The sequence below is a fragment of the Diadema antillarum genome, unplaced genomic scaffold, assembly GCF_040938485.1.
Source record: "Diadema antillarum isolate AM-2024a unplaced genomic scaffold, OU_Dant_1.0 seq00001524_RagTag, whole genome shotgun sequence".
Lineage (NCBI taxonomy): Eukaryota > Metazoa > Echinodermata > Echinoidea > Diadematoida > Diadematidae > Diadema > Diadema antillarum.
In genome coordinates this window covers 110791-135509 of record NW_027272256.1, presented here as the reverse complement: position 1 = coordinate 135509, position 24719 = coordinate 110791, and the positions used below count along the sequence as shown (strand labels likewise).

The window sequence follows — 24719 nt, the reverse complement described above, 5'->3', positions numbered from 1 at the left end:
CTTTGTTATGAATGTTGGCAGAGCAAAATGTTCATGTATTGAAACTGAAATGAGTTATTCACCTTGATAATGCATGCATGGCATAACATATTTTCCTTTCCGTTTAGATATATTATTGCTACTTTTTGTTTTGACATTGTTTTGCATCAGTAAAAATATCTGATTTTTGTATTGTATGATATGTGTTTAACTGCCAAAGTTTATGAAAAGAAAAAAGAATTGAAGCATCTTTTATCCTTGATCTTTATAGTGATGTCCACCTTGATTGAATATGTCTTTCAAAAATCAGAAACAACAAACCTTGACGAAATGAATTTGTTAAAATATTATGTTTCCAGTCAGTAGTTTTGCAAGTGAGACTTATCTAAAAATTGGCACATCATTGTAAATGTTTTTGTGATAAGTGACGGAATAATTGTCATTGTCAGTCCAGTGCATTATTGATTATGCTTTATAGGGAGGGGGCAGTAAAAAGGAAAATGTTGCATTTCTTTGATTTGAGTCCGTTGCTGTGCTAGTGCAAGGTTAGTGCTACAGTGCAAATTGGTAGTGAAGTACCAAAAGCATTCAAGTTTCATGTGTTGTAGATGTACTTGCAACAATGTGAATACCTGAAGCAAATTCATCAGCATCATGTTGGAAATGCACAATAATTCATGGATTATAAAAATAATGATAATGATGATCATGATGATGATGAAAATGATAATAACAATAATGATAATAATAATAATTATTATTATTATCATCATCATTATTATTATTATCATTATTATTAGTAGTAGTAGTAGTAGTAGTAGTATAGTAGTAGAAGTAGTATTATTATATTATTATATTATTATTATTATTATTATTATTATTATTATTATTATTATTATTATTATTATTATTATTATTATTATTATCATCATCATCATCATCATCATCAACATCATCATCATTATTGTTATTATTTCTTTCTCTCTTTTTTTTTTGTCTGTTGCTACAACTGTCATGGCCGGTTATGTCATAATCGTACAGTGGTTTGCAATTTTGAAACTTACAACCGTTGCTGTTACTTTGATGACAATTGTACTCTCGCATGATCACATGTTGATGACCTTCCTGGTCTGTGGTCATTGGCAGCAAGACTGTCTGTTGCATATTGCAGTAGAATAAAGAACTTTCTGAAACTGGAACCAGAAGCCAATTTTTTTTAAGAAGTCTCAAATCATGATAGATTGTAATAATCTCAGTTATTGCAGTAACTACAGCTGTATTATGATACTCCTAATTAGGTGCAAACCTATTACTGTAATTGTCTCCAGATTATTGAAAAAAAGAAACAGAACAATGGTCCTCAAGGCTCTGGACTGAAACATTAGATATATTTGATAAATGCTATAGATATGTCATTTGTGATGTGCATCGTAATAAGTTAAATAGCATGGTCAAAGGTCACCTGAAGTTAACTAAAAATTTAGTTTTTGGACCATAACTTCACAAAGGACAGCCCAATGATAAAGTTCATTGATACGAGGTGTAATCAAAAATTGCAAATGCATCATATTTCCCTTGTTCCTAGAAAACCAAAGGTAAATCTCTGAGTCAAATGGTCAGTGGAACTTCATGTACATTCATGTAAATGAGGCCATACATGCACCAGTATTCAGTGATTTCATGAGAAAATGGCAACTGGGTATCAAAATTTACTGTGCACAGCAGTTGGATTGCTCTATTATGTTCCAGTGTCACATAAAATTATTATTGTAAGCCCATTCTGTTTTGTGTGAAATAGATATAAACATTGGGGTGGAATTCCAATCAAAAGACATGTTCTGTGTCTGTTGTGTTTACTTTAGCCGACTTTACTGACAATAACCCAATAAAAAGATAGAGAGTATCTATGGAAGGAGAGTGCAGGAAAGACAAATCAAATTACAATGTAGTCATATATTTGTGATACACACTGTGGTATAACAATTCCAACATTTGACACGACTATGTGAAGACATTCACATCAGCAGAAGTCAGCAGGGAAGTGGGTTTTGGAAACCTTTGCTTTGGCAGCTTGAACATTTCACATGAAGTCGAGGTCATAATTTTTGCCTTACTGTGGCCCCATATACATTAAGACATTATCTTTTTAGAAGAAACTTAAAGCAGTTAAAGAATATTTCGACAATAGCACAAGTGTATCATTCCCAAAATACTTTGATGTTTTAGGCTGTAATATATGTGTTATTAGTACATGGTAATGTTAACATATCCGCCACAACATGTCATTTCCTGCTGAAAACCAACTTTATCTTCCACAGGTGATGGCAACTACTACCATTCCATGTTAACATCAAAATCCATCGTATACATCTATTTAGGACACATGTTTCAATAGCATGCTCTGATGGATTACATAAACGATATAGAATTCTGTGTAGGTTCCCTGAAAAGTTGCTTTATTCCTCATGAATATCAGGTGTACATTCCACATTTTTGCTCATAACATCTCGTGATTTTGATCAGTCTGTTCGAATATTAACCGACATATTTTATGCTAACCACCTTATGAGACATTGCAATACATTTGTATCTCTGTACCGTGGCATGTGATGGACAAGACAGCTGTAGACTCGGGTGTTAGTTTTTATCAGAGATGAAAATTGATGCTTCAAATCCACACAATTGAAACACCAAGAAATAAAATTGTTCTTGTGACATGGAGAGCAGAGAAAATTTGCTACAATAGAAGTAAAGTCATAACTTCAGAAAAAGAGGAGAGCTCGATAAATGTTACATGACATAATCTCCTACACTAAACTTGAGCATATCGCACATCTTGTCAGTAGAGTTTAAATCCTCCTTTTTATTGTTTTCCTGTGTGGATGTCAAGTGTCTGTGCTTGGTAGTGCTTGTGCATATATTGTAAGATAATATCTTAGGTCATGATGATAGTTGACCTTAATAATTACAGGTCCTGTTTACCTTTGGGAACAGCAATTTAAAAATGTTCAAGATATCACATTTGATGCATATATGTGTAGGTCTGTTGTATCACAAAACATCCTACCACATGAGATTTTTGCAATAAAGCCTAAAATATAAGGAGATATCAGTATTTTTCTCATTAAACAATAACTGTAGACAGTTTAGTCCGGCGACATTTTTATTATAACCGTTGTTCACATTTTGTCTCTTTAATAATACTTAACATTAATTGTACGGATTCAAATTTTTACAGTGGTTGTTTCTATCCCAAACTCACATTTTAGAATTATCTTAAAGCACTAATGCTGGGATTTTGTTTCATCTGCAAATGACAAATTATGCCTTAATTTAGTGGCGGATCCAGAGGGGGTACAACCAGCGCACAACCCCCCCCCCTTATTTTTCGTTAAAAACAAATGAAATAAAAAGGGAAAAAATGAAATGAAACCCGGAAGTAGCACCAGAAATATTAGTCACGCCCCCCCCCCCCCCTTTTACAGAATTCCTGGATCCGCCCCTGTTAACTTAACCTCAAAACGGACGACACAATAGTGCTCTCAGCTGTCTCTTTTCACGAGGTACTTTTTGGTTTGCTTAGATGACGATGTCAAAACATGTCACATGAATTGGACTTGAGGGAGTATTTGACTAGACTGCCTTTTGTTTTTAATTCTGTAGTCATTCTTATCTAGATCAATAAACATGTTCTATTTCATGATTCAATTGCAGTATTCCACGATCTGATTGCAAAAGAAATGCATGCAATTCTGTATTTTTTCAAATATTTTCCAATCAATCGTTGGTGATTCCAGCAAAGCTGATTTCAATACAATTTGATAAAATGTTACAAATCTTTTGTGATGACGAAGACTTTCCATTACCAATTAAATATCATTTTTCTTTTCCTTATTTTTTTTTCTTTTCTGACTGGTGGAAAAATAGCGGATTGATTGGTTTTCATTGGGTCTTTTATCGTATCTGTCTTTATCTGCGGATTTATATCACGACTCAGATTGCAAAAGTTGGATTAGACAACTACATCGAGAGATAATGTTTTGTTTCGTGTTTTGATTTAAAAACAGCTCCGAGTATCGAGTGTAGTGAATATGCTTTAGACTAGCGAATCTGCTGGCTTATGTTTCACTCGAGTTCATTTCTTTGTTTTTCCTTCACATTCGGGGAGTGCCATCCTCCCTTCAGGGCAGAGGTAACAGTCACATCGGTTCGCAACTGTTTAACTAGTAGATTTAATCCTTCACCACCTTTAAATATACATGTAGTGAATGTTACATACGAGATAAGAAAATTGCTTAATGGATGATTATCCAGAAGTCTTACCATACTGCAACAAGAGCTATATTAAAACCGTCAGTCTGTATGGAGATTATGTAGGGAGAAAAACAGACAATAGAACATGGTCTTACGTTAGCTATATAGGAGATCGGATCACAACATACATCCTTGCACAAAGTTATACTAGGCCAACGTGCAATTATGTTTCACCCTTACGCCGAAGGGGTAAAAGTGAAACAAACGCATGATGAAGGCCGGTGAGCCAGTTTATTTTTTTGGCGGTGGGGTCTTGAAAATCCCCGACAGAGGACGCATCTTAAAATGAGGTACTGTATTTCATAGAATTGATTTCCCGCACAGGGATTCATTGTCACAGAACCTCCCTATATATAGTCACAGTGCGCGTTAAAAATGCATAATTGGCAAACAATGTATGTCACATATTACCAAAGCGACCAATCACAAATCTTGCTACAAATACATTATTTACTATGAGGTCTATGGTCTTAAAACGTTCAGTGTGTGTGTTTTGTTTTTTTCTGCTAGCAGAAAAAGCGCTGGCCATTTCGGTATATGAAATAGTAAAATCTACTGTTCTAAATAGTGGTCTTTGGCGATCATGTGGAAATGAAACGATCTTTTTCGGCTCCGCTTCGTATATCATTCGACGTCATCACGGATCGCTGAGCTTGGTGACTTCGGGCGGTTCGTTGTCGTTGTCCTGGACGTTGCCCTGCTTGCTGATTTCGAGCAGGTTATGGGGGAGATCGTGCGTGCAGCCGGACTCGCTGCACAGCATCACGCTGCTCGTTCGCCGGCATCGCCCGCCTTGCTGCGCCTCGGACCGCGTGCTCGGATAACGGTATCTCTTCTTTGGGTAGCGTTCTTTGCTGTGCCACACACTGTACGCAAAGTAGATGAAAATACCTGCGTGGAAACACAAGATAAAAGGCAGTCTAGCGATATTTGTGGAAACTTAAAATCGTTTCATTTCAACAGGATTTTTCTCGTAGGGACATCTTACACCTTGAAGATTATGATAAACATGATGAAATCTTAGGTTAGTGATGTTCATAGTGACTGCCACAACGAGATTAACATTTGCTGATAATGTTTGAAATGTGAAATTGATGTGAGAGTAGGCCTAAATCCTTGCAACATATTCATAGGGTAAGAATGACAGTGACAAGCTCCTGTCCACGCTTGAAGCATCTTCTTTAATTGCAAGTGACCAATTTATGGTCAGCTTTCTTCTCAAGATGGCCGGTGATGCATACAGGTTCAACCATTGTTACTTAATGTGCTAGCACTTATATACATGTATATATTTTGGTATATTGGTTGTGTAGGACCTATGCATGATGCATATAATAACACACACATACATACCTACTTGCATATAAGCTTACATAATATTGTATGCTACATTCAAACACATTTTTGTGTTGTGTATACGTATAGTGTACATATATAAATAAACATGTATATTTGTGTGTGTATGTGTGTGTTTATATGAGTAGGCCTACGTAGTCCACATGTCGGTGCAAAGATAGAACAGAACTGAAGTTCATGCTGATATAGCAGCAGTTTATTTTGACACACAAATTTTCGTGCCACTCGTCCGAAAATGTTCTTGAGAATCAAGAACACTAACTTATTTATAAAGGGCGAGTCGCACCAAAATTTATGTTTTGAAATAGACTGTTGGTATGACAGTATGAACTTGAGTACTGTTCTATTTTTGGTATAGATATAGATATATTATATATGGGCACATTAAGAGAGAAAGAATAAATAGATTGTTAGGACCATTCACCTATCAGGGTGAGGACGACATATCGCACCCACGTCATGGCGTCCATCTTCATCAGAAGGTAGGAGTCGATGAATATACTGATAGTGGGTAGGAGTGGCACCAGAGGAACCTAAGAATGTAAGAAAACATAACATAATAATTAATATGTGGGATTAGGTGAATGTATCGTCGTCAGTAATGCATTGTCATTTTTTTTTTAAAAGAGGAGGAAACATTATTTTATCGACAGCTGATCGAGGACATCGTAACAGGATAAAACTCAGCTCCTCCAAAAGGCAGAATGACTTTTTTTGGCTTGTTCACCATTTATTGGTAAAAAGATCAACAGTATTATGTACATTCTTGTCAATCAAAGCAAGGGACACTCTTTCAGTTGCTTGTGATATTGATATACCTTTTATTGATTTCCCTTTACTTACGTGACATCAAGAATTATTACAGAGTTCCCAGCCAGAGACGACAGCACACGGAATTAAGTAAAACTCATTCATAACTTCTTCTGCTTTTAGGGCGGACTTTCAGATTTCCGAGTATTTTAGTTAGAGGTGGGAATTTTCTTCAATTTGTCTCCCTCTACAAATGAAATTTTTTAGATCGCAACTGCTGATCTATAATTCTTAACAAACGTATGTCGGAAAAAAGGAACCATATAGGACTTGAACCCGTCATCTACTTTCAACCTTCAACATTCACCCCTCTGCTTAATGATCTCTAACTTGTTCTCATTAATGCCTTGTCCGCCCTGGACCCCGTTGCAAGAAAGTTGCAATCAATTGCAAATAATTGCTAATTTTTAAACAACCATTCTGATTGGCTCAGGGTCTGCCCTATTAAGAAGACATGCATGCAACAATGATTTTGATTGGCCAGTGACAATCAGTTACAAGTTGCGTTTAAACGCAAAGTTTCTTGCAACGGGGCCCTGGACTACTATACTTTAATAACATAACAATATCGGTATTTCGGAGCTTTGGTATTTGCTTCAAGTTCATCGTGTCACTGCCGGCTACCACGGATAGCCTGGTGGTAGTGTCGCTGCCCGGACAGCAGTAGATGACAGGTTCGAGTCCCGTTGTTCCTTTTTCCGACATGTTTATTATATAAGATAATATATAGATCATCGTTTGCGATCCTACAAATTCCATTTGTATAGAGGGAGACATATTGAAGAAATCTCACACCGCAACCTTCACCCCTCTGCTTAATAATCTCTTGCTTTCTATCGGTTGTCAGAGATTGTAGTTAGCTTTCTGCGTGCGCGTAATTCACAATGATAAAATACGATTGATATTCTGTCAGGGGAAAATTCGCATTCATATAACCGTGCTCCCTCACCTTAAAAGCAAGGGGTATGGTACTCTGTGGTTGCTTGATAATGATGAACATTAGAAGAAGGATGAAGGCCCCTATACCACTTGCGGCCCCTATGGCCCAGGGTCTTCTGTCGATAAGGTCTTCTCCGCCAAAGATGATCATAGCGTCCATGCCAAAACAGGAGCAAACTGTAAGATGAAACACATGCACTGACTTTACTCTTTATGTATCATTTTCGGTACTTGTTTCTCTCTTTTTTTGGCTTCCGTTTTGTTTTTGTTTATTTTTTCTTGTTTGTGTTTTGTTTTGTTTTGTTTTGTTTTTATCCTTTTTTTGGTGGGGGGGGGGGGTCGGATATCACAGACCTTTGATCTAATGATAATCAACATATCATTAATATTGATATCGTAATCGTAATTGCAGGGCAAATCCTTGTGTTTATAACAAACTTGCAATGGACAATTACTGCCCTTGTTTGTATGCTCCGAACAACATTGACAAGAATATGTAATGTATTATATTGTTTCCCATAAGATAAGCTTGGACTTGTATCTCATCAAATTTGAAAACATTAGCTTTCAGGGGCGGATCCAGAAATTCAAAAGGGGCGCCTTTACAAAATGAAAGGGGAGGAGCACTCCCCCCCCCCCCATTATTTTACCTTCTTATTTCTTTTCTTTATACAAAATTAACCTAATGAGTCTTCCCCCCCCCCCCATCCCCCACTGACTTTGATGTTCTTAGACTTTCATTAGCAGTGCAGAATATTCTCTGCTCTGTTTTAGATATAGTAGGTGACGTTCTGGCCTTTTGTGATTGAATCGACAAAAGTGATTGCTCTCAACAAAACTCTCATTGTCTGTAGCGTTCTGTCCATACTCATCAAACAACCCTTACTCAACAGAATGACGCACACGATGACGACGCGAAACGAGAGCGGCGTTGGCTCGTCGTATATGGGCCAGAAGGCCTGGCTGAGGAACTTGGAGACCGCCGATCGACGGGCGTCGCCGAAGCCGGACCGATAACCGTCGATCTCGGGGAAGAGGAAGGTGTGGGAGGAGACAGGTGCCGACATATCGGGCTCGTATCTGTCCCAGAAAAACAACAGTGGCATTAGATTTCTTCAAGGGGTCATCCCACTAGACCGACACCCATGAGTCATACAGCCCACGAGTTCGACGTTGAAAACAGGTCCATGAGTCATACAGCTCACGAATCATACAGCCCATGAGTTTGACACTAGACAAATAAAGCCCATGAATTCGACACTAGGTAAAAACAGCCCACGAGTTTGACAGATACAACACGGGGCTTAATGTGTCGGTCTCGTGGACCTTGTTAGCTTAGTGTCGAACTAATGGGCTGTATGACTCGTGAGCTGTATAACTCACGGGCTGTATGACTTGTGAGCTGTATGACGCATGGGTTGTATGACTCGTGGGTGTCGGTCTCGTGAAGTGCACCCTTTCTTCAACACTCCACGGCGTGACTTGGACGATTTTATACGATGATTTTGTTGTTCCTGTGCGGCAATCCAACTTATGCACAACAGAAGAAGGAACATATTATATTGACACATGGATATAAGCCATATTTCGTGTGCGTACGTGAGTGTGCACATGTTTGTAAGTGTGAAATGTCATGGAGCCTTCATAGTATGAAAGTTACAAGATTACTCTTCCACTGTATGATCACATTCGATCTACACGTCTACACATGCATAGACACGTTACACTGTAAAAACATCGGTGTTAGATTTAACACCACGAGTGTTAAATCTAACACCGATCAAACTTCTATAGAGGACCACACCCACAGGTGTTAAAATGCACTGTGATGGTGTTGAAAAGTGTTCACCTGACACTTTGTGGTGTTAATTTGACACTGTACCTGGTGTTATTTTGACACTGTACTGGTGTTAATTCAAAAATGACACCACATGGTGTTGATTTGATATTTGTTGGTGTTAATATCAATAGTTTAACACCCGTCCAGCTTCAATAAGAGACCACACCAGCTGGTGTTACTTTGGTGTAAATTTATTTTCACATTTTTTCAAAAATCTAGTATTTTAATGTAAAATTCTTGATCGTCTTGTTTAAATTAAAAATAAACAAGAAGTGCAGTTACTAAGAAACTCTTCAAAAAACAGTTTAGAATTTGGAAATGACACCAGGAGGTGTTAATTTAACACCATAAATGAGCACCGAAAATCTAACACCAGCTCGGTGTTCACTATTTAACACCGGACTTTTTGCAGTGTATGTTGCTTGACAAAACAAAAGAAGAGAAGACCCGACAGTTGCATATAAGGCAGGCAGTATTATATATGATCAAATAGTTCTCGATTCTCAGTGACGCAATCAAATTTCTATTCTAATGAATCAAGGACCCATTCGTCAACACTTCTCAAGCATTAAGCATCGAGAATACAAAAGTGAAAAATCGTCGAAATACACAACACCGACTTGACAACTGATTCACCTGAGCATGATGACGCAGGCGGCAACGGTCAGAAATGGAACCATTGCACCCATGACCACGACGCTGACGAGGGACTGGAGGTCGATGACCAGGGTGATGATACCTGCGAAGAATTGAGAATCCACTCTTATATAGATACCACAAAATCAATATCACACTACTTTGCTTTGTTATATTGCCATACGCTCTCGAATGATTTTGATGAACAGTACTTTGTGGAATTCAGTCAACAGTGCCAAAATAAAGGGCTCCCATACATGAGATTTATGTTTATGGTACTATTGCAGAAAACATCAAGGAAACAACGTTATTAGAAAAAAAAAAACACAGACAACTGCACTGAGTATAGTTTATTCAGGGGTCGATCTGAATCGTGATGAAGAGAGGACTCTAGAACCTTTAGATTTCCTCTTTCCTTTCCTCTCCATTCTCAGTTTAATTTTGGTAAAATTGATGTTTCATATAGCACTGGGGAACATCTTGGTATCAACGATGATATGATTAGTGTTGTCGAATCTGTCTCAAGGTCACAGACATTGAAATATGATGAGCTTTTCAAACTGATATCCAGTTTGCCACATCGGTCGTGGTTGTTTGAGATTGACTCATTAAAGGACAAGTCCACCTTCATACACATAAGGATTGAGAGAATGCAGCAATATTAGTAGAACACATCTGTGAAAGTTTGAGGAAAATTGGACAATCCGTTCAAAAGTTACGAATATTTTAAGTATCTGCGCAGTCACTGCTGGAAGAGAAGACTACTACAGTGTATGATGTCACATGCGTACAATTATATAAGGAAAATAAAAAGAGAATTTCACAAAACTTTACTTTTTGAAGAAAGTGCATAATATTTCTTCGACTTGCTGCTGACCTATGTTAAGGGTAATATTATTCCCCCTGCCTTCTGAAAGAGAGAAGTCGAGTGTTCTTTTGTTAAGCGAGAAAAATGGAAATATGTTGAATTTTCTTTATTCTTTCTTTATATCGTTGTACTCATGTGACATCACAAGCCATAGTAGTCTTTTCATCCAGCCGTGACTGAGCAGAAACTTCAAAAATTCATAACTTTTTAACGGATTGTCCGATTTTGCTCAAATTCTCACTGATGTGTTCTACTAATATTACTGCATTCACTCAACCCACATGTCTATGAAGGTGAACTTGTCCTTTAATTCGTTCATTCATTCACTCAGTCAATCAATCATTATTCATTCATTCGTTCATATCAATCTCAATGCATAATAACGACATTTGCAAATGCCAAAACGCAGTTATGATATTACTTCTTAAATGGTGGAATCATAAGAAAAGAACACAAGAGATTAGTTGGAAACGATCCCTTGGTTCAATCAATCTTACATCTCAGCGAGGGTTACTATCAAACAAATTCACATGAAACTACAACAAAGGTGGGAGGAGATAAGATAAGGAAATAAGAAGAGGCAGAGGAAGATGTATTGGATAAATTACATTACTTTTGGTACATTTCATTTTTAAAAAAATGACCTGTAAAAGAACAGAGGAAGAGAATTTGTGTCGCTCTGGAGCTCATGTACGTGAAATCTATCATGACATATGAAAAGTTTCATCGCCAAAGGAGTTAAATCCATTCTTATCAATATGAGATATTTTCGATTAAACCTGTTAAAAAATTGATAAGAGTAAAATATGCATGGGACATATTTAATCATAACTTCAAGAATGTTTCTTGTAATACAACAAGTGATGTATCATTGCAACTGATTGACAAATTGCCCATAATTACGCAGTACCCGCTGCATGCTATAAGGATAAGAACCGACACTTGCTGTCGGGCGAAAGCTCGGTGGTCTAGTTGAGATAACGCCTGTCCGGTGATCAGGAGGTCGTAGGTTCGAATCCTGCACGAGTATGTACGCCCATGATTTTTCATCATGACTATTACTAAAACACTGATCAACTCGGTGCTTATTTACGTCGATGTAGGGCAATTTGTCAATCAATACATTGCAATGAAAACACCTCGACGGAAGAATTTCATGAATTTGAATAAGTGATGTATCATTTGAAAGGTTTTACTTTGCTCTAATTGCTGGCGGACTTATATTAGAATGTTTGAAAATGAAGCTTAACCCGCCGGTATTGCAATTAAACTCCTCCTACCTTGATGCGATATGAGAGTCTTTGGGTATTTCGTCCATAAATTTACGTTACACAGTGGTCTTACCGGCAATGACGCCGGACACAAGGCAGGCGTTGAACGGCGTTCGAAAACGTGAATGAACAGTGCCCAGAAACCGGAAAATAATCCCGTCTTCGGCCATGGAATAGAGGAAGCGGGGAAGGGCGAACATACAGCCGTAGAGACTGGAAGTGAAAAAGCATGAAATACTACACACTACACGTTTCGTATAACCTACAACCATGCTAGTGTCAATGATTCTGCATTCATTGCACATGGAATTTCGTGCTAAACGAGGAACAGAGTAATTTTTGAAAGTGGACGGCAGTGTACAAAATTACTGTTCTTCGAATGAAGTAAAACAAAGAGGAAGCATTACTTCATTTTAAAATGTAATTGAAGCCCTTTTTCATCAATTTAGCGTTTTCTATATACCTATGTGTTTCGTAAAATGGTTGCACTACGTAAATTTCACATATATTACCAATTGTCTTTTGAAGCATATATGCTGGATTCAGTTTCTGCATCGTACACAAAAGAATAACTTTTTTTTTCTATGGGCCCACATTTAAACAGGGCGTTTGTTTGTTCTCTTTCCGATCCTTTGAAATACGTATGATAATGAATAATAGAGAATAATACTATTTGAATGCGGTTATAAAGGGGGTAGTGACAGACAGTAACTTCCTTGCAGTTTACCTTGTGATGAGGCCACAGATCCCTCCCACTCCTATGATGTAACGCGCTACCGTCCAACCAACAGCGTCAAATGCCACAGGAAGAGGCGCCTCTTCATCCAATAGAAAGTACGGACACATGAGAGTCATCACCGAAGACACGCCCACGTACGCCAGGAAAGTGAGGGACAGTGAAACGAGGATCCCTATTGGCAGAGTACGCTGTGGGTTTCTCACCTCCTCGCCTGATTGGTCACGAAATTATGAATATGGATGAATTTGTAGTGGTCACAAAATTCTAAATCTGAATGAATTTTGTAGCGATTATAATTCTTCAGACATTGCATTGCATTGAATTCCACATCATATTCAACACGACAGTATTGGTGCATTCGATTAACTAAACATAATGAAAGAGGTTTTACAAAAATCGGACAAAATTGTTATGATAGTTATGGAGTTTTAAGTTTGCCCGTTCTCAAGAAACGGTAATAGTTGCAACCATATGAGCACATTTCAGGAGTAGCGGTGATAAATGTCACCTTATCGCTGGTCTCCCGTGTATCTGTATATAAGGAAAACTTGATTGAATTTAACTCTTTGACATACATGTGTAAATCAAGTTCTTTTAAAGAATTTCTCAAGCATTGTTGCAGTCTTGACTTATAACCAAAAGCAACGAAGAATTTACACGGGTTGTAGTTAAAAGTGTGATTACGTCGTTTTCATAATAGTGTACAAAACATTGCATGATTGTCTGGTCTACTTTGCTTGAGTGTTTGACACCAATATCACTTTCCGTGGGGAAATGTGAAACTTCAAATCTATATTTTCATCGATAAAGCTAACTTTGATACGTAGTTGTTTTATGAATTGGTATCCCAGCTGGTGATACCATTTTCGCTGTATACAATATTGCGTCTTAATGTCAAAAAGGTGACATTGGAAAGTGATTTTAGTACTACGTGTACTTTGTAGTTCAATGTTCAACGTTCAATTCTATATGCAATTTAACAATTGTATTTTTTCTAACAAATGGTGACATTTTCAACTAATTTGAAATGTTTTCTTTTACTATTGTTTTTATTCCTGCCTTGTTACTGCATGGATTTAATTTCATCACAATTTGTGTGTTTTTGCCTTACTTATACAATGATCTGTCTGCTTTGCTTGATAATCATTGAATGAATGTACTCATTAAAAATGCTATTGTGACTTTTTGTTAAAACTTCGACTATCTTCTTTGCCTTCTCTACTCCCACTTTCAATAGGGTGGAATTACATTTAAATCAAAGCACTAAGACAAAAGGACGTCTACTACATGATATGCAACAATAAAAACATCAATTTATTTCAAAGTGTGGTCAATATTTTCAACAAGACACAAATCAATATGCTAATTTCGTCATTCCGCGATAGGGTTTGCAGGAATATCACGTGAACATGAAAATGGACGGATCAGGTACCTGCGGTTGCAACTACTTCAAATCCAATAAACGCGTAGAAGCATACTGCCGCCCCGCTGAACACGCCTCCCACGCCGTAGGGAAAGAATCCACCTGCTCCGAACTCGGAGCACATTCGAGGACCACCGGTAACCACTGACGACGACGACCCGTTGGCCCACATCGAGGCCCGATGGGGCACGTCGTCGCATGGTACATGAGGGAGATCGCTAACGGGTATGGACCAGTTTGACGGCACCACCTTGAAGAAGCCGCAGATGACGATGTAGAGGATGACAAAGAGGTTGAGTCCCGTGAACACGTTGTTGAAAACGGATGAGGTCTTGACGCCGATGCCCATCAAAACTGAAAAATCAAATGGGGGGGGGGATTAGTTATAATCAATATCATTTTGAAAGAACTTTGTGGAGTTTCGTCACCTCCCGCTTATTTGACATGCATTCCGAAAACCGTACACGCCACAGTACTACGTACATTTTGAAACAAAACATCAGTTTCAGTATCTGTAGACGTACACAATATGTTTAAAAAAAAGAAAAAGGGTCAAGCTTTGCATGCTCTAATAATTTCGTATATCTGCCTCACATGATATAAATTATTTTGATCTATTCTTTTTAATCAAGTGCATTGCTGTGGATGTCAAGAGTCATTTATTTTTTTAAGAGATGATGACGTTATCAAACAATGGCCACATAATGTTAGTTTACATGGACTCATTTGAGATAGAAGTATGATACCTCTGTATTTACCATTGAACAATGGTAATGCATTAGTTTTTCATTCAATCACTATGGATCGCCAGATCCAGTAGGTATGTATTGCCCATAATCAGATCAAATTTTGTAGCGTTATGGAAATTGATGTATGAATGCATTGTATTTTGACCAAGCATCCAAAGCATACTTTGAAGAAACAAAGTATATAATAGTAAACTATCGGAACTGTCCTTCCTCGTAATTTGTATGGTTCCTTCAAAACTCCCTGGAGAGAGATGATGATCTGGATAATGACCAGGACTTTGTATTTCGTATCTTAACTTAGGAGTCTAAGTCTGAACTTCCATGAAAATTTCATCCAAATACCTTCACATCTTCTTTAAACAAACAGAAATGCAACGTCTTTGGCGTATATGTGAAACTCAGAAGCCAGTTCTATTCGAAGAAGAGCAGCAGCTTACGTCAGCAGTGACGTACGTGGGTGACAAGTGATGCTTTCAACAACACGTTCTATAAAGCTTACAATTTGGTCACGTGACATACCCGATGACACTATGCAGAACGCGAAGCCCAAGAAATCCGGGTAACTCGCCAGCCAAGACGTGTTCATCGCGAAATTCGAAGACAGAAAGGCATCCATTTGGTTACCAATCAGCGAGTCGATGTAAGCGGTGGTTGCCCTGGCAACAGATGCAGCACCTGTGTCACACGAAAATTGTTATGTTTATTCACTGAAAAAAATGACGGGCATATTTTGATGATGTTGCACAGAATGAACCCGAACAATAAACAAGTGAAGTTACCAGCCACTTCAATTATTTTTATGCGATTACATATCCCTTTCATAGTCCTCATCACTCAGAGTCTCTCATCTGAGATGCTAAATAGACCTACTCTGTGCTGCTGATGTTGTTGTGTTTAGATTTCTGGCGGTTTCACTGAAAGGTTGATGAAATTGTTTAGTTCTTCAATCTGGTGGAATCAAAATAAGTGTACCGTTATGGCATGACGTACGCAATTGAAACTACTGGAGAAACTGTGCGAAATGGGACGACGATTCCTTAACTTGATAACTCATAGGGTAAGCATTTTACATTCATTTGTTTAAATTCATTTGTTTCAAAGTAAACATTAAGTCTCTGCAGCATTTGAAATTAAAAACAAAAATCACTGAATATTGACACTTGGAAATGACCAATAACAGCTATCAGGGGCGGATACAGGAATTCCGTAAAGGGAGGGGAGCCTTTACAAAAGTAAAAGGGGGCGCCCCTCCCCTCCATTCTTTCTTTTAATTTCTTTTGTTTTAGCAAAAAAAAAAAGGGGGCACACCCGCTGCGCCCAAAACAAACATGACAAAGATGCAATCCTTTAATTTCAGCTGGAGATGGGTAGGTTTTTAGGGCACATTACTGGATTAAACATCTCTGGTGAGTAAAATCTCCCTCAAAGAGAAATCTTGAGTTCTTCGGCACACAGGGGGCTCAGTCGCGATATTGTGTTACACTCTGATGATAAATAAAGACCTTTGGGTCATGCAAGAAAGGAATGATAAGGATGACCTTTGCCGTTGAACTATAGATGTGTCAGTCAAAACTACTACAGGGATGCGTTTTCGCACAACTAAAAGAAATTACATTCTGTGATTAACAAGAACTTCACTTCATTGATGGCTCAGAAGAGTAACTGCAGTAACATGTATCAGCGCTGGATTTCCTGTTGTCCTTGTCTCTGCACTAAGTTCACGATGTTAAGATTTACAGAGGCTATATTGTCACACCAAAACCATGTTCAGATTCTTTAAGTAATGTAAAAAGCCGTCCTTGTGTTGACTGTTTAGACTGGTAGAAATTTCATAGGGTTTAGCCTCCTACCACCTGCTGCCAGTCACAACAGTATAAAACAGGCGATTCGTTCATTTGTTTGCATTTCTCTTCAGCTTTATTTGTGATAATTTGTATGTGTATTGTCTTTATAATTTGATAAAATGATTTGCAATGAATCACATTAACTGAATGCAATTCGTGTTCTTTTTCTTTTTTTAAGGCAATCCAGCGACAATTACACACGCTCAACTCTAGCACTGATGAAACAATTTACCTGCCCACCCTAGCAGTTTAGTACATAACCGTACAAAAGTATATGCACGATCAGGTGAGGTGCTCCTTTGTTTTTATATCTATGTGTATGCATGCATGTATGTGTGTATGTGTTTACGTGTGTTTCAGTGTATGTGCTTTCTGTTATATGAGTCAAATTGTATTTTGTCACATTATTCTCTTCATGATGTGATCCTCGGCGCATCGCGCCATTCAGTTTCGACATTAAGCCTGTCATCACCACTCTATACACTAGTTCATATACAATTCCAATGGTAATTTGAGATGGCTGTACTTTAAGAGTTAAACAGGAAAACTGACCCAAAATATTTTCGATAAGAACGTTCCATCCGACGAAGAAGCCGATAAACTCGCCCATTGTTACGTAGGTGTACACGTAAGCTGAGCCCGCCTTCGGCACTCGAGCCCCTAACTCGGCAAAACATGTACCTGTTGAAAAATAAAACAATGGCAGACACTCGCAAAATAAAAGAAACAAGAGACCCGCGGGTCACGCGCTCACCTGAGTATCGCAATTTCACCTTTCATGCATTCTTGCACACTCTTACCTGAGAACATTGGAAACTTTAGGTCTGCATATGGATCCCTCCCCCCCCCCCCCCCTCAACTCGGGGGGGGGGGGGGGCAGGCAGTCCTGGATCTGAATCTGCAATTAACAAACTTGGAACTAAAGTCATCAATGTACAAACTCATGGCATTAACTTTGCTTTATCATTTCTGGTTCTAGAGCAGAAGATTTTACATATTCCTTAATGTGGGGGGGGGGGGGGGGGGGGTGGGCCCCCCTAGTCCCCCCCCCCCCCCCCCAAGAAGGAATTGAGATTCTATCCCCCTAGGGATGCTACCTGCTAAGTTTGATCAAAATTCATCTTGAGGTTTTCAAGAAGAAGATGAACATGTACAATTCAGGCTCCATTACAACTGTATTGTAGGACTTCTCCCCAGCCCTCTCCTGGGTCCTAAGGGGGGGGGGGGGGGGGGCACTCCTAATTCCGCCAACCCCATGAACAAACTTGAAACTACAGTCATCAATGTACTAACTCATAGTATCATCTAAGCCCTATCACTTCTGGTTCTAGAGAAGATTTTTAAAGGTTCCTTAATTTTAGGGGGTTTGGCCCCCTAGGGACCCCCCAGGTGGGCAATGGAGCCCATTTGAACAAATTGAGATCCTATCCCCCTAGGGATGCTACCTACCAAGTTTGGTGAAAATCAGACATGGCGATCTCAAAGTGAAGATGAAAATGTACAATTTAGGCCACATTAGGACCCCTCCCCACCCCCTCCCCTGGGTCCCAAGGGGGGCACCCCTGATTCCCCCATGAACAAACTTGAAACTACAGTCATCAATGTACTTACTCAGAGTATCATCTAAGCCCTATCACTTCTGGTTCTAGAGAAGATTTTTAAAGGTTCCTTAAGTTTAGGGGGTTTGGCCCCCTAGGGACCCCCCAGGTGGGCAATGGTGCCCATTTTAACAAATTGAGATCCTATCCCCCTAGGGATGCTACCTACCAAGTTTGGTGAAAATCAGACATGGCGATCTCAAAGTGAAGATGAAAATGTACAATTTAGGCCCCATTAGGACCCCTCCCCCACCCCCTCCCTGGGTCCCAAGGGGGGCACCCCTGATTCCCCCATGAACAAACTTGAAACTACAGTCATCAATGTACTTACTCAACGTATCAATTAAGCCCTATCACTTCTGGTTCTAGAGAAGAAGATTTTTAAAGATTCCTTATTTTAGGGTGTTTGGGCCCCCCTGGGGCCCCCCCCAGGTGGGCCATGGTGCCCATTTGAACAAATTGAGATCCTATCCCCCTAGGGATGCTACCTGCCAAGTTTGGTGAAAATCGGTCATGGGGTTCTCAAGAAGAAGATGAAAATGTAAAAAGTTTACGCACGACGGACGACGGACGACGGACGACGCACGACGCACGACGCACGACGACGCACGACGCACGACGCACGACGGACGAAGAGCGATCGCAATAGCTCACTTGAGCCTTCGGCTCAGGTGAGCTAATAAGCCTGAGGACAGAACATTTGAGCCTGATTTATAATGTTAGACATGCGTATACGATGTTTCCATAGAATTTGCATTGAAGTGCATTGGACGGATGTTTATTTTGTTTTCTTTTTACAGAAATAAACTTATTGCATGCATCATGGTATTTGTCGACACAAACTGTAACTAAGCTCATCTGGATTACTTCTTAAGTTCTGCATTACCGTGACAGTAATCAATCCACACACACACACACACACGCACACAAGATAATTTTGATAAACAGACCTTTCATAGTGAGATTGTGAACTATCTCCTTGAGGCAGTTTTCAGGTCATTATCAAAGAAAATCTAGCCCGAAGGACTTGCTGACTATGGCCCAAATTCCCATGACACTCTCAAAGGGCAAAGTTAATGCTATCTCATGCAGTGCATTGTATAATTTTATTTACCCATCTCATTCAAAAGTTGTTATACCACCTGTTGCTTTCACAGCCGTGACCGAGAATGTTGGCCCTTCACAATACACCCGATTAAATTTTTGGAATCAAGCCAAATACTTGTTGTTAATCGCATAAGCCGTTAAGATTACCTAATAACTCAACAAGATAATACTAAATTTCGCAGTTTACAGGGGCGGAATGCATTTGAATGTAGAAAGGCCCAAGAAAATGCAGCTCAATTTGGCAGATGAGGAAACCGACAAATGCACAAGGTGGACAACAAAACTCACAAGGATAAGACGTCATGTTCTTAAGCGTAATGTGAGTGGTGAACATCCTAAAGGCAATTATGACAATGTATGATAACGACAATGATCACCATCAGAATGGTATTTAGATTGATACTTAAACAAAGCTATTGATGATGATGACGATGGTTACAGTAATGGCTAGAAAATAATTGAAAAAACTATCATGATGATAAAGTAGTGGAAAGGGGAATGTTTTCAATCAAATATTCATATTATCTGAAGGATCTAGACAGTCATGGAATTAATTGTTCCCATCATATGTAAAATTATGATTGAAACTACGAAGACGTAGTGGACGTTCTTGACGTGGCTGATGACGGTAATTGTAATTGGTTATCTCTGCCAAAGATCTCTGGCTGATTGGGTCTATATGCCACTATGCCACTTAACACTGTTTGTCTCAGGATGGTTATCCTATATTATCTTTTCATAATATTTCGACATAGATGATAAGTGAAAGAGTGGAATATATCATTACCTAAATTTAAAAAAAAATGAAATAATCAATTTAATAATAATGATAACAACGACAATCGATTTACAATTATTTGAACTTATTTTTTGGCAATGTTTGCACGCTTCTGTGCAAAAATAAAAAAAAAGAAGGCAACAACACTTTGTTGGTCATGTCAAGTTGATGCGAAGATCGCTATAGTCAGGAGATGGTGGTGATTGTGGTACTGGTGGTGGGGTGGCGATGGTTGAAGTTGTAGCGGTTGTGGTGATTCAAATGTAATGACGGTGGTCATGCCATTATGTTGATGTATAGATCACCAAGACTGTGAGTTGGTGGCGATTGTGGTGGTTAATGATGAGGTACTGCCATTATGGTGGTGGTCGTAGTAATGGTGGCAATTGCTGCCATGAGGTTGTAGTGGTTATGGCGATTCAATCGTAATAAGTCATGTCATGGTGTTGATGTAAAGATCGCCACGGCCATGAGTTAGTGGAGATCGTGGTTCTGATGCTAAGGTGATGTCATGATGGTCGTGTGGTGGTGGCAATGGTTGTAGTGGTTGTGGAGGTTCAGTAGTAATGACAGTAGTCATGTCATATAGTGTTGATGTAAGATCGCCACGGCCGCGAAGTGGTGGAGATTGTGGTGCTGATGGTGAGGTGATGTAATGATGGAGGTGGTGGTGGTGGCGATAGTTGCCATGAAGTCGTAGTGGTTGTGGTGATTCAGTCGTGATGTAGGTGGTCATATCATGGTGTTGATATCAAGGTCTCCATGGCCTTGAGTTGGAGCAGATTGTGGTGCTGTTGGTAGCCTTGGGTTTGTGCAGATTGGTGCTGATGGTGATGTGATGCCATGATGGTGATGGCGATGGTTGTCGTGGAATTTGTGATGTTGAGTTATGGCGGTGATCATGTCATCACGTTGACGTAAAGATCGGCTTAGTTATGAAGAGGTTGAAATTGTGGTGCTGGTGGTGGCGATAGTTGCAGAGATTGTGGTGGGAGTAACAATGACCATAGTCATGTCACGTATACAGAGACAACTGATATTATTGTGATGGTAATGATAACAATCATGGGTAATCATGGTAGTCAATGGTGTTCGTAATAGTGTTTAAAATGGTGATGCTAATAATTGTGACGATGGTGAACATAACGATGATTAACATTATTGTGACTTTAGGATCATGGTAGGGATAGTAATGATGGTTGTGATAATGGTAGAATCAATCATGATGATGGTTAAAATAATGGTGGTTATGGTAAGGTGACAGGTCGAGTCATTAGGTGGCGGTACCAGTGTTGGTGATCGTGATGTTCTTAATGGTATAGTCACAATGGTCATGATGGTGACGATGATAGTGGTAGCGCCTATTGTGGTGATAATAATAACGATGGCGTTCATGCAATGATAAAAGTGAGATAAAAGACTATGATAGTCATCAGGTGGTACGCGGTAGTGGTAATGAGGCCGATCTGTTGGTGATCGTGGTGTAAATCTTTAATGGTGATACCACTGCTGGTAATGATAAATGGTGGTATAGTGGTAGTGGTGGTGGTAGTGGTGTTTTCACGTCAGCATCGTGATGTACAGACCGTGCTAGTCATGACGTATAGTGGTGATAATGATGCTGATAATGGTGCCTAATGGTGCCGGTAATGGAGATAATGGGGATTATCATAATAACCGATGGTTGCAGGAATGCCAAAAGCGATGATGGTGATGATGGTAGCCATGGTAATGATCGGATGACTATAGTGTAGCGGAGCGAGTGTACTATGCATGGAGTTCTGATAATGGTCATTTCCATGTTGATCACTGTGTTGGTGGCAGCAATGGCAAGTAGAAAATTGTGTTGGTATTCATGTAACGACATTACATTGTAATCATGAATGGATTAAATCAAGAGGCCCAAACGACAGTAACATTATTCATCTAGTCAGCTGGTCCAAATGCTAACGTGCACACGTGCATAATCCATTAGCGGCTTCCACTGCATGTAGCTGTTGGCCTACGTGCAATGCATCGCATCCTATGAATACACTCAAGCGTATATTAGACATAAACACATTCACACATTACCTCACAGACATGCTAAAGTCGGCTTTCAGTAAAACTTATGACTTTACAGACAGACGAACATATTTTGAAACGATTAAATGGAGAAAAAAATCAGGAGCACACGTGTCTCTTATCGACCCCTTCCTAACCTCACCCTTGAAATATAGTGACACCCTTATTCCAACCCAAAACTTAGTCTTACAGGTGCTTATATAGGACGCACGGTTAATAACTTTTGATAACTTTTCCACCAATGATGATTAAAGACAATACATACATCAATCTTCCATGTTTTTTTTCTCTTCGGTTGAATTGGAAGATACATAGGGAACCCATGCCCTTATCCTACTCCCCCCCCCCCTCTCTCTCTCTCTCTCTCTCTCTCTACCCCTAAGCCTACCTGCTAAGATGGCAGCGATGGCGGCGATCGAGAACGATACGACGATGGCAGGTCAGACTGCCATTTTGCCACTGCCCGGTGACCACGTAGATCCAGCTCCGAGGGTGTTCCCTATCCCCAGCAGGATCAGATCCCAGGCCGACAGACAGCGCCGAAGCTGAGACGCATTCGCCGAGGTCGATCGGTGTTGATCTGCTTCTTCCGGAGAAGCACTCCGGCGAGGCGCCGAAAGGTCGTCATCGTGTGCTCAACAGGACCACAGACCGTCGAAATCGTCCTCGTAAATGAATCGCACGGATCTCTTCTAGATATTTTCTCTCAGATGGACACACACGAAAAGTTTTGTCTGTCTGCTTTGAGTACTTTGTGTGTGTGCTTTGTGTGTGTGTGTGTGTGTGTGTGTGTGTGTGTGTTTGTTGTTGTTGTTTTTTAAGAAATCTGTGATCATAAGAAACAAACACCGAATACCCAAAGAATCGGCATCTATGATCAAGTTAGGGCTAGATTATTACTTTTTAAAAAGAGAGACGGTTGACGAAATGTTGTAAAAAGCCGGTCCGACATCGGCAGGCTGTGATCTGCTAGTGCAAGAAAGGAAAAGACTGCATAGTCCCCACTGGCTAGGTCACAAGACCCGTACTGTGTGCATGGCTCATGAATGAAAAAAGCACGTATGCCAGCGATGAGAAATGGCAAAGCTGTTGGCTGTGAACTTTCACCGACTGTGACAAGACCCTGCGTTGAAAAACAGCGTATAGCAATACAACATTCCTTTGCTCTTCGAATATGCCCTCAGCTGCAGTACAGAGTCTTACTTTCGAGTGTAGACAAAGCAGCTGAATGAATACGAAATATCTTTTCGTCTTCAGAAGTATGCAACACTCTTCGAAAGACTATTTTGCAAATCTTACATGGTCAGCATTCTTCTGTAACAAGTGGTTGTTCCGGACTATAGAAAGCTGCTCTCGTGGCTTGCCCAGCTTGCCCTACAAGTCATACACGCACTCAAACAAAGTGAGTGTATACAGTGTCAAACAATTTGAATAGGTCCCTAATCTGTTCATTGAGAAGATGACAATGTGTTGATTTCAAAGGTAAATGGGGTGACTGTCTTTGCTTTTGTTGTACCGATAAGCAACAAAATGGAGCTTTAGAATGACCATGGAATCTTTGTTAGGAAGGTGTATGCATAGAATTTTAGTGACAACTAAAATGTTAAATGCAAGAGAGTATTAAGCAGAGGGGTGAAGGTTGAGGTTTAAATTTTCTTCAGTTTGTCTTCCTCTACAAACGAAATTTGTAAGATCGCCTTCACCTTCACCCTTTCATCCATTCACCCCTTCATTACCTTCACCCCTCTTCTTAATATTCTCTTGCATCTATAAATACCTTTCCGCCTTGGGCTACTTAATATATAACAATGCCGGTTTTTCGGAGCTTGGGTATTTGTTCAAAGTTCATCGTGTCACTGCCGGTGTCACAGGCGATCCGTTCCGGCCAGTCGATAAGTTCCGCCGGAACTTATCGGCGGACTGTGGCCGGTATATAAGATCCCCCAGATCCAATCGGCGGGATTTTTGCCTCACCGCCGATAAGATCCCCCACCGCCGATTCGTTCCGGGTCTCTACCGTACAATGTATACAAAGTGGTAATGGGGAAACACCCCTTCAGTAAAATGTACTCTTCCAGTCTCCCTCTACAGCCAATGAACTTCTCCAAATCTCTCTGACCAGCCAATCGAACAAAGTTGCCAATTTGAAACCCGGACTACAAAGCGATTCCTTTTTTCCCCTCCCTTATCTCTTTCGTCGTCATGGTGGCCATGGTACAGTCACAGAACTCTGCTCTGTAGAGTTCTGCACGATGTGACGTTGGACATGCCAACCTCTCTCTGATTTGAATCATTTTGAACAGAATAACCGAATGAGTAACTGTAATTGCGATGTTCGGCATGCTTTATGTTAACTACTGTAATACAAGGACCTTCATATTAAACATACTATGAGCTCAAATAG

At 39.6% G+C, this 24719-nt stretch overlaps 1 pseudogene; it reads right to left on the bottom strand.

The window, feature by feature from the left end:
- Positions 1-444: 444 nt before the first annotated feature.
- LOC139710368 (cationic amino acid transporter 2-like) lies at positions 445-22943 on the bottom strand (annotated as a pseudogene).
- Between the last annotated feature and the right edge of the window lie 1776 nt (positions 22944-24719).